At 36.0% G+C, this 16,804-nt stretch overlaps 1 protein-coding gene across 10 annotated transcripts in view; it reads right to left on the bottom strand.

Annotated features, from left to right (window-relative positions):
- Window positions 1–16,804, bottom strand: part of SGCD (sarcoglycan delta) — a 1,323,040-nt gene that overhangs the window by 926,378 nt on the left and 379,858 nt on the right. For all 10 annotated transcript variants that reach the window (XM_039836682.1, XM_039836683.1, XM_039836688.1 and 7 more), the window contains one exon: window positions 15,870–15,947. The gene's annotated coding sequence lies outside the window, so the exon portion shown is untranslated. The remainder of the gene's footprint in view (window positions 1–15,869; window positions 15,948–16,804) is intronic.

Here is a 16,804-nt window from a genome sequence, read left to right as displayed (position 1 = left end):
AAATTTACATAAGAGAAATGTAAATGTTTTAACAAATTATTACATATAAAGTATAACAGTTGTATGCATGTGTGATAAAAACTTGTGAATATAGTGTATAAATGACAAAATCTGGGAATCTGAATCTAAACCCTTCAGACAATCCATATTCCATCTTGGATCAACGTCCTATCCTGCGGTGGTGGGCGCGTACTCAAGCATCATGCCTGTTTCTAGGGTTCACTTTCTAAGAGAGATGTAGACACATTCAAGTTATCCAGAGTGACCAGAGAATGGCCAGAGCAGAGGACAGAATAATAATCACAGGTAAGAACATGAGTATAATGGAGGCCTCTGCACTGGGATAAGAGCTGCTCTGAAAAATCTGAAGAACTGTCATGTGGATGAGACTCTGGGATTTGGTTTTTGTGTCCATAAAGAAAAATTACCACCCAAATTCCTGGTAAATAGGATTGTAGACAGCAACTTAACTCTCTGAGCCTTGTGTTACTCATGCATAAGATGAGAAGGTTGGACTAGATGGAGGGCGAACAGGTTCACTTTAGTAATACTGATTGCTTGGTATTTGCTGCCTTGAGCTCCATGTTGAGAATTTGGAGCCCACATTCGGGCTTAGTAGGAAGAGGGAGTGATGAGCATCATCTACCTTGGATAAGAGTGGTGACTCACCGCATTTCTGACTGCCGTGGACCAGAAGATCATTTTGATTTCTTTCAGCTCTATAACACAATGTCAATTTTACATCATTGCATTTAATTTGCAAATAGGTACACCTCCAAAAACGAATCCTCACCAAAAAGGAACGCCATACTAGCTTTAAAACATGTGTTTTTTTTTTACTGTAGTGTTCATTAGTGTCGACTTTATTTATGGATGTCAATAATGCCTTTTCTATTTTAAGGGATTATTCCAAGAGTCACAAATCATGAACCCAGGTGCACTGCTCCATATTCTCTGAAGCAGATGGGTGGATTTCTAGGAACTCTATCAACTGAAATTAAATAATGATTCAAAATTTACCCGTCTTTTAGGTTTTTTATAAATGTGCTGCTTTAGCTGGACTGCCTGATCAATGAAGGGGAAATTCTCTTCTCCCTTCACTCTTCTGGGATTGACCTCCACTTCTGCAGTGTGAAAAAAGCCCTCATTCACTTAAAGATGTTTTTAACAAGTATGTCCTCTTTCAAGGGGACTTTCTCCCCCAGACGAGCTGTGATGGTATCTAGTAAATCTGCCTTTACAATGATTATGTGAGTTCCATTTCATTTTATTTCTCTCCTCATATATAATATGCAGGATAATAGATGATCTGGCACTCGAATGTCATGGAAAGATCTAAAAGAAAATGCTTTTGTGAAGGGCCACAGTAGACTCTGCTGACTGCTAGTACTGCTAGATTGTGACAAAGCTTCATTTTTTTCATCAGCATTCTGCTTAATTTACCACAAGTGTCATCTCCCAAGGCTATCGGCCTGGAAGGACGATGCCCTTGTTGTGTAGGTTTCAAGATACTGACCGCTGAGGGGCTGAGGCTCCAGGGGAAAGTGCCATCATTCAGTTTCCCACTCTACTTAGCTGAGGCAGGCAGATGCCCTGAAAGGCAGGCAGATGCCCTGAAGCCTGAAGAAGGACTGAAGCCAAGCAGGTGGGCAGGCAAATATCTCAGCAGCACGCTGCTAGCTGTGATGTTTCCAGCTACCTGTCTTCAGGAAACAGACTTCATGATACTTACTATTTAACGTATAGAGCTGTATTGTACGATACTCCAGCCACTAGCCACATGTGGCTATTTAGCACTTTAAACGTGGCTAGTCCAAACTGAACTATGTTGAGTGTATAAAATATACATCAGATTTTGAAGACTTAGTGCCAAAATGAATGCAAAAGTTTTGATTCCATGCTGAAATGATCATGCATTAGATAAACTGAGTTAAATTATATAAATGATCAATATTAATTTTATTTAGTGGCTTTACTTTTTTAATATGGCTATTAGAAATATTAAATTACATATGTGGCTTGTGTTATGTTTATACCGGACCTCACTGCTCTAGAGTCAAGAGTATCATCCAACCCCACCCCTTCCTTTTTTCAGAAAGGAAAACCAAGAGCCTGACTAGGCAAGCAGCTTGACCGTGGTCACGTAGATGGCGAATGACAGTTGGGATGAGTCACCACATCTCCAACTTCCAGCTTGACCCCTTTTATACTGTGTCATCTCCTAAGGAGACGCACACAATTGACCTGTATATCATTTCATATTCAATCCCTTAACTCACTGATGATGGTGTTAACTTTGCTAAAAGTGCAAACACATCCCACATGATTGATGGGGAAATCAGAGAAAAAATAGCTTTGGAAATCTTAAAGGACAACACAATAGGAAGGCAGTTCAGCGTAGAGTATAAGAGCACAAATTCAGGAGCAAGACCACCTATCCGGGTCTTAGTTCTGACACCACCGCCACCATTTTGTGTTAGTTATTTAAATTCTCTCGGTTTCAGTTTCCTCATCTGTCTTAATATTTACCTTATAGGGTAACTGGCAGAATTAAATTAACTAATACACATAATACACTTAGAACAGTGCCTGGCATATAGTAAATACACAAATGTTAGCTATTATTTTTAGAGATTATTATTAATAACATGATTAATAATTATTACTAGAGATGATTATATCACTTATATTATTAGAGATGATACTCTATTTTTGTTATTCAAGTTCCTATAAGTAAAACTCACAGAAAGAGTTGTTCTTTAATGTAAGCTCATGAATGATCAGTCACTCTGCATGATTTTAGGGACAAGAAGATGACATATGACCCTAAAAGAAGGATCCGTTTCACTGTTTCTAAAAACCTTACTAATACTACTACCTTCCTGAGCTGCTGAGATAATTAAATGTCTATTACACGGCCTGAAAATAAACATTAGCATTCTACTTTAAACAATAACAACAAAGCACTTTCTTATCCACTAGTAGGTATCTTAATACTACTATCAGAAATGTATCTCTTCAATTTAGAGCTTCTGTTTCGATGGATCCCTCTACCTGCCTTTTCCTCTCTCTAAACATACACAGAATTCCGTCAACTCCAAACAAACCTCTAGACTCTGGCATCCTTCTTATTTCAGTCCTTTTTCTTTCCAAACACTGTCCACCTTATATAAATAGATGATCTACACCTACTGTCCTTTTTTTTTTTTCTATTCATGTTTTTCCAATGCCTCAAGGCCACGGACCAAGTCTACACCACAGCTTTCTGAAGTGGGTTTTCAAAGGTACTACAAGACACCTTGTGGCACTGCCTTTTATTAGTCTGTTTTTTCTTGCCTTTCCTGTACACCCTCCTTTTAATTCTCTTTGTTCTTTTGCTACTTCTCTGACCACTCCTCTTCTTACTCCTCTTCTTGGTTCGCACTTCCTCTCCCTCATCCTGACCTTCCTTAAGGTCTACTGCTTTCCTTTCACTCAACTTGTTCTAGACTGGTGACTGGATTCTCCCACTATGTCAACCACCCTGCTATCAATGTCTCTCTCTCTCTCTCTCTCGCTCTCTCTTTCTCTCTCTCTTCTCCAGTCTCTCTCTCTTTCTCTCTTCTCTATCAATTTCTCTCTCTCTCTGTCTCTCTCTCTCTCTCTCTCACTCTCTCAATCTCTCTCTCTCTCTTTCAATCTATCTCTCTCTCTCTGTCTCTCTGTCAATCTCTCTCTCTCTCTCCATCTGTTTTAGCCATTTCCAAGTAAATGGCCCTTCTTCAAATAAAAACTAAGACAAAATACCTTCTCCTCCATCAAGTTACTCTCGGACACCTGAGCATTATTTCAGTCAGTGATCTTACTATTATCTTAGTTTTTCAATATTGAAAACAGAATTTTCTTAGATCCTCATAATGTATTCTGACAAATCTGAATTTGAATCCTCACTTTATAGATTACTAGCAGTATTATTCAGAGTTTTACAGTGAAACGGAATAAGAGATAAACACATACACAGAGAACATGTGCACAAGGGTGGGGGGAGGGGAGAGAGGTGGATTGATTTATTATGAGAAATTGGCTCATGCCATTGTAAAGTCTGAGAAGTCCCCTGATCTACTGTCTACAAGCTGGAGACCCAGGGAAGCTGATACTGTGTTCAGGGTAAGTTCAAAAGCCTAAGACCCAGGGAAACTGATGGTGTAAGTCTCAACACCAGTGCAGAAGACCACTGTCTTAGCTCAAGTAGTTAGTCAATGAAAGGGGAAATTATCCTTTTTCCACCTTTTTGTTCTATAAAGCCCTGTATGGATTGGATGAAGCCCATCCACACTGGAGAGGGCAATCGGTTTTATTCAGTCTACCAATCCAAAGACTAACCTCATCCAGAAACATCCACACGGTCACACCAAAAATAATGTTTAACCAAATATCTGAGCACCCTGTGACCCAGGCAAGCTGACACATAAAATTAACAGTCACACTAACTATGTAATTTTGACCAAGTTGTTCAACGTCCCTGACCCATTTTCTCATCTATAAAACAGGGTGTTGTGGGGATTATACAAGATAACACCTTCAGATACTTAGCATGTCCTTTTACCCACCTTGAAAATCGTCCTCCAACTAAATTCCTACTCATTCATCAAGATGAATTGTCTATGGTGCTTCTTTTTCCAAATAAAAAATACTCATTCTACGTCAGGCATTATTTGTATTATTATTACTCCACATTTAACTTGCAGAATTAACTTATAGATTCTTTTACACTTGTAGTAACTCATCATGACTTGTAAATTCTTCCTATGAAATGTTTCTCATGTCTCTATATACTTTCTCATTTCCCATCCCTACCATTTCTACCAGGCTTTTATCATTTCATAAATAATCTGCATTCAGATCCCGACAGTGTCTTCTTCCAGTCCTCCTCTCCATTCATCAACTCTGCCGGGCTAATTTCTTCAAAACTCTACTATTATCCTGTCTCTTTCCTATTTGAAAGTTTTTTCATGGTGCCCCATTGTCTCTTTAGAGTGGGGGAAAAAAAAAAAAGAATAATAACATTTAGGCCCTCCATTAACTGGCATGAAATTACTTTTCTAGTTTCATCTACCACAGTTACCTACAATACCCTCCACTCATGCCCCACTGATTCATTTCTTGGTTTTCAAACGAACTTTGTGTCCTCGCATATCAAGGCCCTAGCTAACAATATAATCTGCCTTGAGGATGCTTCATGCTCCATTCTCTGTATCCTTTTGAAATTCTAATTCCTTGACTCTTTCCCAGATCACTCTAACTCACACCAGTTTCTGCCTCCTCTGAATCCATAGCCATATCTGTACCTCTTGGTTGGTCATGAATCGTGCATTGCTTTGATCAGCAAGTACATGGGCTCTGAGACAAAGATTAGGTTTGAATTTAGCTCCTACCTCCTACAAGCTGTGTGAACTTGAGCAAGCCACATAACCTCTCTGACTCTGTTTCTTCAGCTATAAAATGGGTACAATATCGCTTACTTCATAAAGATGCTATAAAATTATGTAAGATATTACACCTAACAAGTCAAATGGTCAATAAGCACATGGAAAGATGCTCAGTACCACTAGTCATTAGGGAAATTATGGAAATGCAAATCAAAACCACAATAAGGTATCTGTTCATACCCACTCGGATGATTATAAATTTTTTTAAAGGAAATAAAGGTTGGCAAGGATGTAGACAAATTGGACCCTTCATAAATTGCCGGTGGGACTGTAAAATTATGTGGCTACTATAGAAAAAAGTCTGGCCCTTCTTCACAACAAAGTTAAACGTAGTTACATATGACTCAGTAATTCTACTGCTAGTAGAATTCATTTCAAGAAAAATAAAAACGTATGTTCACACAAAAACCTGTACATGAATGTTCATAGCAGCATTATTCATAATAGCCAAAAAGGAGAAACAACACAAATGTCAATTAACTGAAGAATGAATACTCAAAAGTGGTATATCCATGTAATGGAATATTATTTAGCCATGAAAAGGAATGAAGTACTGACATGCTACAGCATAGATGAACCTTGAAAACATTATGCTAAGTGAAAGAAGTCAGACAAAGGCCTTATGTTACATAATTCCATTTATATGAAATGTCTAAAATATGCAAATCCATAAATCTAAAGAAAAATAAACAAAACAGAGACTAATTGATACAGAGAATAAACTGATTATTGCCAGATGGGAGGGTGTTTGGAGGGACAGGTAAGAAAGGTAAAGGATTAAGAAGTACAAATTGGTAGTTACAAAATAGCCACAGGGATGTAAAGTACAGTAGAAGGAATACAGTCAACAACACTGTCACAATTATGACTAAACTAAACTAATCGGTGGAGAGAGAGAATCATTTCATAAATTATATTGATATCTAACCACTATGCTGTACACTTGAAAAAAGATAAAATAATATTAAATGTCAACTCTAATGTTTAAAAAAAAAAGCCAATCCATAAAGAAAACAGATTAGTGATTTCAGAGGATGGCAGTGGGGGGTGAGGAATGAGGAGGTGACTGCAACAGGTACAAAATTTTCGGGGGGTGGTGATGAAACTGAACAGTGCGATGCTAATTTGGGTGTTCTAGGACTAGATAGTAGTGATAGCTGCACAACATTGGGAATGTACTAAAAACCACAAAATTGTACACTTTCAAATGGTGAAAATTATGGCATACAAATTCTATCTCGAAAAATAAAAATTAAAAAGAGAAAAGTGTGACATATAGTATCTGACTTACAGATACTGAGTAATTTGCTAAGTTTCCCCTAGCCCCTCATTAAAAGTGGTGACAGTAGGATTCAAAATCAAGTCATTCTGATACAAAGATCCTGATTTTTAGCACCTCACTAATTTTTCTCTAACAGGTGCTGAAGCAGAGGGCTACTGGAAAGCAGAAATAGTAAAATAAGTCTTTCTAATGGTTCTGCTATTTTGACTAAAAAGTTGTTTATTCAATCATATGATCAGTTGATGGTGATTACAGAAAAGAGTTATTCATATTTTTTGTTCAACTAAATGAATCTATGGAGACCATATTAATAGAGCCAGCCAAATACACAAAAGACTATAATGATAACTTAGAGGAGAGAGTAAAAAAAATCAGGAAAGGCATGAAAAATATTAACACTGCTTTTGCCTAAACACAACATTGCGAGCATTTGTTTTTGCCAAAGAGATAATGAAAGGAGTTAATAAAATCAAATTAAACTTAAGAGAAAATTGGTTTGACATATAATCCTCAGCTAGAGACTGTGTATTAAAAGCAAGGATTAAAAGGAAACAGCAAATACTTCTGGGGTGCCAACCACGATGTACTAAATCAGGCACACATGGCTTCACGACCCTTATATGCCGCTTTCTCAGCCAAATAATCTTGGCCAAGTTACTTCATTTTACAACCATGCAAATCCTCACTTCTTTAAAATGACTTTTTCTCTTCTTCTCCTTGATTCAAACTGGCCTTGTGCTCACTTGCTTCTTTTCTTCCCTTATCCTTCTGCATACTGCATGGACACTCCCTTTTAACCATTAAGCCCTTCAGTCAGCATCAAACAGTCTTAGGAACAAAGCCTCAGGTCTGTTAACCACAGAAACAGAGTTTTGGTCAAACTAAAGATAACATCGTGCTGCTCCACACCCATGAAGGCGAAATGACCCTACCAGCATCCCCTTGAAACTAGACATAATGATGCCATGACTGACATCAGGACCTGATGCAATGATCACTGTCTCTTAGCCCTGACCAATTAGTAGAGCCCATGACCTCAACTCTCCAAGCTACCATGACTAAGGAGTTTTCTCCTATGTAACCTATCCCTTAGAGCAGCAGTCTCCAACCTTTTTGGCACCGGGGACTGGTGCTCATATGATAATCTAACGCCTGATGATCCAAGGTAGAGCTGAGGTGGTGATGCTAGCACTGGGGAGAGGCTGCAAATACAGATGAAGTTTCCCTCACTTGCTCACCTCCCACCTCCTACTGTGTGGCCTGGTTCCTAACAGGTCATGGACCAGAGGGTTAGGGACCGCTTTCCTAGAGGCCCCCCAGGTCTTTGGGCACTAGCTCGCTTGTGTCTCCAGGGCTGACGACATTTCCTTAAATAAACCTCTACTTTCTTTGCTGCAAACTTCTGTCCATGTCTCTTTTGGTTTTGACACGTGCAGGCAAAATGAACCCTGAGTGTGGTAACTATTTCTCCAATCATCTTTTTTCCTCTATTGTAAAATACAGAAAATAAAAAATTTCCTCACAAGGTCACCATTGTTCTATAAAGGGCAGCAAGTAGGAATCCTAAATGGTAGCTCTGATTATTAATTATTATTTGGGACAGGTACAATGAAACCACTCAACATTCAAGTGGCCGTCAAATGACAAGACCTACTTTCAAAGGGAGAGCCCAGTTTCCCTTTGTCAAATACAAGGCCCTGAATTTATAAAGATCCCCTAAATCTTCTGTAATTTGGAATTTTTTATTCGTAATTTAAAAGACTCACAAAAAAATGGTCTTTGTTTACCCTTGATGGAAAAAAAACATAATACAGAGAAAAATGTGGTTTCCTTTCAATATGGTAGACTAAGCTTATGTAGCAAATCCTCCACTTCCCACCACGAATAATTAGAAATATTTTTTAAATTACTCTCTCATGAAGATTTCAGGCCCAGACAGTTTTAGAAAGGAATTTAACAAATGTTCAGGGCATAATTAAATTATAATTTATATAAAGAGTTTTAAAGATTAAAAGAAGACAACTACCCAACAGACTTTATGAGACTAGGACATTTTAATACCAAAACTAGAAAAAGATAGTAATAGAAAAGAAAATTACTGACCAACCTAATTTACATATATAGATATAAAATTCCTAAATAAAATATCCATTAGTTGAATCCAGCACTATTTTCAATCTAATAAATCATGCTCACACAGGGTTTGTCCCAGGAATGTAAGATTTTTTCAATGTCATATCTTTTAAAAAATCACAACATTAACGGAATAACGGGGTGGGGGGACATATAATCATCTCAATGCATGCAGAAAAGGCATTAGATAATACTTTATGCATTTTCCTAATAAAAGTTTTTACCAAACAAGTAATAGCAAGAAAAATTCCTATTCTGATAAAAGATACCTCTCAAAAACATATAGCAAATACAATACTTAATGACAAAACTTTAGAAGCATTCTCATTAAATTCGAGAATGAGACCGAGATTTTCATCATAATTTCTGTGATTATTTTACTGACGGTCTTAACCAATGGACTACAACAGGGGAAAAAAACTGGTATAAGGATTAGAAATTTCTGACATTTGTTCATGATTTTTCTACATAGGAAATTAAAAGAAAAAATTCGAACTACCAGAACTTATAAGACAGTTTTATATTTAGCAGCATTACTATATATAAAATCAACTATAAAAATCAATAAGTATTTATGCCTTATTAATAATCACTTCATAATTATAAGAGGAAAACTATTACCATTTAAAATCATAATAAAAATCAAGAAATAAATCTAATAAAATGTTTAGTACCTTATGGAGAAATTTTTCAGATGTTATTGAAGGTCACCAAAAAGAGCTGAATAAATGATTAGGTTTGTGGATGGAGGATTTAAATATTTTTATATGAAGATTTACTCTAAATTAGCCTATAAAATTCAAGACTATTAACCAAACAATTTGTCCTGAAAAAATAACAATTAAGCTTATGGCATTATTACATAAAGAGATCAATGAATAGTACAGAGAGCCTAGAAACAAACTAAAGCATTTGGCAACTTAAAATATATGAAATGTAACTTCATTAATCTGAAGGCAAAGTAAGATTATTTAATAAATGGCATTTCCATTTGGAAAAAATAAAACTAAATCTGTATTCCACACTACACACAAAAATTGCTGATGGTTTAGAGACCTAACTGTTAAGAAAAATAATGAGATCTATTTGAAGAAATATAAGAGGAAGTCTTTTTGACATTGGGATCAGAAAGGATTAAACAAGACAAAAAAAAAAAAAAAACAGTTAATGAAGGACAATTGTTAAGGCTGACAATGTTAAAATTTTTAAATTAAAAGTGCCATAAAGAAATTTAGAAGATAAGTAGCTAAGAGGAATAACAACACAGAATAAGGATTAGTGAAAAGAATTTAGGTGAATGTCTACAAATTATTAAGAAAAAGAAAATAAGAAGTAGCAAATGACATAAAGAGGAAATCAGAACAACCAATGACCATGTAAAAAATGTACAACCTCACTCACATGAAGGAAATTAAGGTTATATGGCATAATTTCTCACATAGTTCAGATTAATAAAATCAAAAAGTATAATAATATCAAATGTTGGTGAGGATGTGGGAAAACAGACAGGATTATACGTTATTATAAGTACATCGGACACCAATTTGGTATTATCTAGTGATGTTTAAAATAGGTATAATCTATGACTCACTAATTCTGGTTCTTGGTGTATAACACACAGCAACTCTTGCCCATGTGTTCCAGATAGTTCATCCAAGGTCATTTATTGAAGCAAAGTTTGTAATGAGGAAAAATTGCCTTCAACAACCTAAATGTTCGACAATAGAAAAACTGATAAATTATGGTACCTTCATAGATTGAATACTACATAGAGATTTATATAGTAAATAGCATTTCACAATGCTCTGATTTAAATGAAGTAACTAGATCTATATAGATGGATACATTTCAAAACCATAATGTTGAATGAAAAGTTACAAAATGACAATAAATACAGTAAGTTAGAGTTTGTATAAATTAAAACACACAAATCAATACCATATAACATTTATTGCTGCATATAGCCAAAAATGTATATAGCCAAAAAAGAAATACAGATAGGAAGGCATTCCAAATAGTATTGCCTCTAGGGATAAAAAAAAAAAAGAAATATAGTGAGAAGGTCTAATACAGTATATTAATTGAAGAATAAGTAGAGAGAGAAGATGAAGCAGAAGAAATATTTGAACAGATGATGGATGAGGATTTTCCAAAACTGAAGAAAGATAGCAATATGGAGATTCAAGAAACTAACTCAATGAACCTCAGTCTGCTTAGAATATAGAAGTTGCAAAAGGCACCTGTTCCTTACAGTAACAACACAAAAATCAGAAAAATTGCAAGTTCATGACTTTTCTAGAACCTATCAGAAAGATAAGTTTGCAAGGCAACAAATCTGAAAACAAGGAGAGGCAGGCTTTGGCAGGAGAAGATAAGACACAAGAAGTTGCCTACATGGAACAGACAGAGCCAGACAGGAGAAGAAGAATTAAGCTGGAATTGTCTGTCAATTGATAAAGGCCAAGTGAGCACTAGTGAGAATGTGTAGAGCTCCCTGGGGCCACAAATACAGGGGGAGTTTATATGACACAGCTGTAGTTTCTTCACAAATCTCACTGGACACATGCAAAAAACTGGTGAGCATCTTGAGAGGGCATCCCTTTTGGTACAGATCTGGGGAAGGGGAATAGTGGCCAAATATAAATGAAAAAGAAAACCAAAATAGTTCCATAACTACCAAATAAATTGAATTCATAATTTAAAACGTACCCACAAAGACATCTATCAAACATTTATGGAAATGTAATACTAATCTTTTACCAACTTCTCCAAAGAATAGCATAAGAGGGAAAATTTCCAAATGCATTTGATTGATTATACCTTGATATAAAACCTGGCTAGGATGGAATGAGAAAGGAAAATTTAAGCAAATCTAACTCATTAATATAAGAACTTTTTTTAAACTTCATATAGTCAATATATAAAAGGAGTAAAAATTATAACCAAATTAAGGTTTATTCTAATAACACAAATTTGGCTTAATTTTTTTTAAATACCCAATTTTAATTTTGATTAACATACCATGATTTTGTAAAATGTTAACATTACAAGAAGCTCGTGAAGGCATATGAAAACACTTTGTACCATCTTTCCAAATCTCCTATAAATCTAAAATCCTTCTAAAATACAAACTATAAAAAATCGGTACAGTTTCTCACATTAACATGATAGAGAAAAATATGTATTTTAATAGTTGTGGGAGAGCTATTCAATACAATTTAAAATTCATTTATGATTTTAAAAAACTTAGCAACCTAAGAATAGAAATGTAACTTCCTTTATCTAATAAAAAAATAACTTTATAAAGGCTAATAGCAACTTAAAAGTTAATTATTGAAACTCTCCCTTTGAGACTGGGAGTAAGGCAAGGATGCTCACTGTCACTTTCATAGTTCACATTGTACAGGTGGTCCTAGCTATTACAGTAAGGCAAGAAAGCGATGTAAACCATGAAGAGATTGTAAAGAAGGAAATAAGACAGTCATTATCCATGAATCATATAATTGTGTATGGAGAAAATCTAAATTATAGATAAATTATTATAGTGTACCAGTGAATTTTGCCATATTACCAGACATAAAAAATTATTTGTTTTCTATATATAAGAAACAAAGTTAATTTTTTAAAAAAACCTAGAAATATATCTAACAAAAGATGTACAAGACTTCTCTGCAGAAAAGCTAAAAATAATTTAGAACAATTAATGAAAAATAAACTATGTTCATGGAAGTCTCAATACTGTCAAGATGGTACTTCTCATTAAACTGATCTCTGTATTCAAATTAATTTCAATCTAAATCCCAAGAGGTTAACTTGTGGGATTTGAGAGGCTGACTTCAAATTATACATAAAAATGCAAAGAATTGGCATTAGTTGAAACACTCTTGAAGAACAAGACAGAATAACTCAATCCACTGGGTGTAAAGACAGTATAAAACTACGATTTTTTTTTAAGTTTATTGGGGCAACATTAGTTAATACGATTATATAATTTTCAGGTGTACATTATAATTTGACATCTATATACTCTATTGTATGATTACCACCCAGAGTCCAGTTTCCTTCAGCTGCCATATATTTGATCCCCTTTACCCACTTCATCCTCCTCCAAACTCCCTATATTTGACTCCCTTTACCCTGTCTATCTCTTCCCTCTTCCCTCATCCCCCACCTTCTGGTAACCACTAGTCCATTGTCCATGTCCCCAAGTCTCTGTTTGTCCTGTTCATTTGTTGTAAAGCTACGATTTTCAATAAAGTGGTGTACTGATTCAAACATAGATCAATAGATCAATGAACTAGAATAAGAAGCCTCCTGTGAACCACATCAAAATCCTCTCGGCTCCACCTTTAACTCCAGTGTGCTACTGCAACAACGAGTCGCCTGTGCACCCACGCTGCACCTTGCTTTGGACCCACACTGCCTACCTCTCTCCTCCTGCTCTGGGACTGCTCTGAAGGGATGCTCATATTCAGAACTCACACATGTTCCACCTAGAGGTACATGGGGATTAACAACCACGAAGCCAACCTTCAATCTTGGTCAGTGAAGGTACCAATAGAAAAATGTCTCTTCCTTTTGTTCCTGGAGTGTTCTGGGTTGCATGTCATAAGGTTACTAAAAAGGTAAGAATTCCAATGACCTATAGCAGTGGCCAGTTCAATTACACATCCTTGTATTGGCTTCCTCTGTTTTCTTGTTTTGCTTACCCTGTCTTGTACTTCTGCTACTTGGAGTGCCCAAATAAGCAAACCCCATTGAACCTTTGCCTTGAGGCTCTGCTTTCAGGAAAACCTAGTTGAAGACAGTGGCACTGTTGAACAATGGGGTAAGAATGGCTTTTGCAATGTTATGATGCTGGCACAATTAGATATCCACACAGAAATAATAAAATTTGACCCTTCCTTATACATCATTTTAAAAAATCAATTTTAGATAGATTATAGATCTAAATGTTAGAGGCAAAACAATAAAACTTTCAGAAGATAATGTGGGAGAATATCTTCAGCACCTCAGGGTAGGAGAAGACTTTTAAAGAACATATCACGGCCGTAAAATAAAAATTTGATAAATCTGACTACATCAAGATTAAGAACATCTGTTCAGCAAAAGACATCATTAAGAGAATGAAAATGCAAGGCCGAGAGTAAGAGAAAATACTTGCAACACATTTAACCAATAAGGGGCTTACATCCAGAATATAAAATGTAAGTTTTATAAATCAATAAGGAAAAGATAGGAAAAAAAAAAAAAAAAAACAGTAGAAAAGTCAAGAAGAGAGCTGAACAGTCACTTTAACAAAGAAGCAATCCAAGTGGCTACCAAACATATGAAAATGAGCTCATGATGCGTACCACTTATACGTATCCACCTGATTGGCTAAAAATGTTTAAACTGACAATCCCAACTGTAGGCAAGGAGAACAGGGGAACTCGCAAATTTTGCTGACAGAGTGTATACTGATACCACCTGTTAGGAAAATTGAGCAGTTTTTACTTAAACTGAACATATGTATTACCCGTGACCTAGTAATTCCACTCCTAGAAATATAACCATCAAAAATGCATATACACACACACCAAAGGAAATGGACAAGCATGTTCACAAAAGCATTATGCATTAGGCCAAAATTAGAAACAACCCAAATGTTTATCAACAGTAAAGTGGACAAATCTATCCCTTTGTATTCACACAACAGAGAACAATGATGAAAATTAAAGAACTGCAGCTAACCACAACATGAATGACTGTCACAAACGTGATGCTGTAAAAGAAGTCAGACGCAGGTATCTGTATGGACATGGTTAATTAAAATTCCAAAACAGCCAGAACCATAGTGTTTACAGATATATACTTTGTGTTAAAAATATAAAAAAAAAACCAATAAAGTGACTGTCATACAGCCAGAATTAATGGGTACCCTTAAGGGGAAGAGGGAGTTGTTGTTTTTGAGTCAGGTCACTTTGGGGGGTTCATGGGTGCAGGCAACACTGCATTTGATCTGGATTACAGTTATCCAGATAATGACATGATAATAATCCATTAAGCCATATGTTCATATTTTTATTTGTTTTTTCTTAAGTGTGTAATGTGTCACAGTAGAAAAACTTTAAGAGAGGGATGCACATAGTCCTAACACAGTGGGTTTTCACTTAATTTTAACTCTCGTTGTTATTATGAAGAGAAAGTTTAACAAGCAGCCTAAAGCTAAGGCATGAGAACTGAAAAGGCTTTAGTCATAAAAATGCCTCACCATAGTCCATATGGCAGGACTTTCCAAATTCCTTTATACGCTTGATGACATTTTTGATGAGGAGTGGCTCAAAATAGTCAGGAGACTTTTCCAAGGGCAGAAAACTACTAAATGCCTTTAATGAGATTTGAATTCAAGGCTTCTCCTTTGGGTCACAGTCCACTCTCGGAAGTGGACTGTGAGGAGGAATAAAAAACTACAGGCAGAGTAATTAAGAGAGTAGGAAGTGCTGGCATTGGGCTTTGCCTATTCAGCCCTAAGAAATGGTTGTTTAGGTTTTTGACTCTGTTCACTAGTGTGTGTGTGATTTTTGTTTTCTCAGTAGACGCTCTTGCTAAGGCCATTTAACTAAGCAGAAAGCAAAAATGGGAAAAGGCTATGATCATTTGCCACAAGAGAAGTTTTTCTTTCTTGGAGTCCTGGCTGCTTGAACCTGTGTTAGTACTAGGGTGAGTTCATGTTGAATTCTCAATTTCTGTTTACCTCTTTTAATGACATCTACTGCTGAAAAATAATCACCCTCCAAAGCTTTGGGTACTGGAACTCGCTCTCTGAGAGACCTCTTAAGAAACTGCTATATTTCAGCTATGAATAAATTACCCATCATGAATGTACTTCAACCCCGGAATAATGGGATATGCCCTCGCCCCTTTAGATTACATCAGTGTGACTACACAGATGCTAATTGTAATACTCTGTTATTTGCACACAGAATCAAGGGGCAATGTCCTACCTTAAGAGTTTAATGGCTCTAAAGCAGCAAGACGCAGATTTTGTTATCCCACTCTGGCTTTTCAGCAGCTGGTGGCCTCTGTAGGAAAATGCAAAAGCAGAGTAGTTAAAGCTTGGATACGTTAGCATTTACACACCTGCTAATTAAATCAAAGGGAAAAAACCTCATCTTCCCAGCTGAAAATCTTCGAACCTCGGAGCACACCCCAGGCACGAGCAGAGCGCACTGCGCATCTCATGTGGAACAGCACTGTCCCAAAGAAATGTAATGTGAGCCGAAATTGAGAGCAACCTATGTAATTTTAAATTTTCTAGTAAAAATAAACGGGTGAAATTAATTGCAATGATACATTTAGGCAATATAGCTAAAATACTATCTTTTCAATATATAATCAACATAAAAAATGTTGAGATACTTTACATTCCTATTTTTATATTAAAATCCAATGTGTATTTTAGACTTATAAGCTAGAGGAAGAAAAAATTTTTTCCTCTGCCTTCTTAGGTTGAGTAAATGAGACCTACAAATTAAACTGACAAATGACAATTAACAGAAGAAAGGTACACCAATTTTCTTTTTTCCTTTTTGTATTTTATTTATTTATTACATTTTATTTTTCCCCCTTCCACTCCTCCCCAATTTTCTTTGATGTTAATATTTTACTTTTTACATGCACAGAGGCCTTCAGAGGAAAGACATGAAGATCCTAAAAGCTGGTTAGGCCTAGGGTCTTAAGAGCATTTTAAGAAAGGGTGATAAATCGTGGAGAAGTGGCTGGACCTAAGAAAAGGAGTTTGGCTGGGCATGGTAAATTGTAGGGAGGTAAGTGTATGGAGGAAACTGAAGATAAGGGTTATCTTAGTAAGATTTGTTTGTGCCGACCCATCACCATGCCGACTTTTTGTCTCCAGTAGTAATGGCTGTTCTCCTCCTCC

The sequence above is a fragment of the Pteropus medius genome, unplaced genomic scaffold (assembly GCF_902729225.1).
Source record: "Pteropus medius unplaced genomic scaffold, Ma_sr-lr_union100, whole genome shotgun sequence".
Lineage (NCBI taxonomy): Eukaryota > Metazoa > Chordata > Mammalia > Chiroptera > Pteropodidae > Pteropus > Pteropus medius.
The sequence above is the reverse complement of the archived record's forward strand: the minus strand, read 5'-3'. Positions and strand labels throughout refer to the sequence as shown.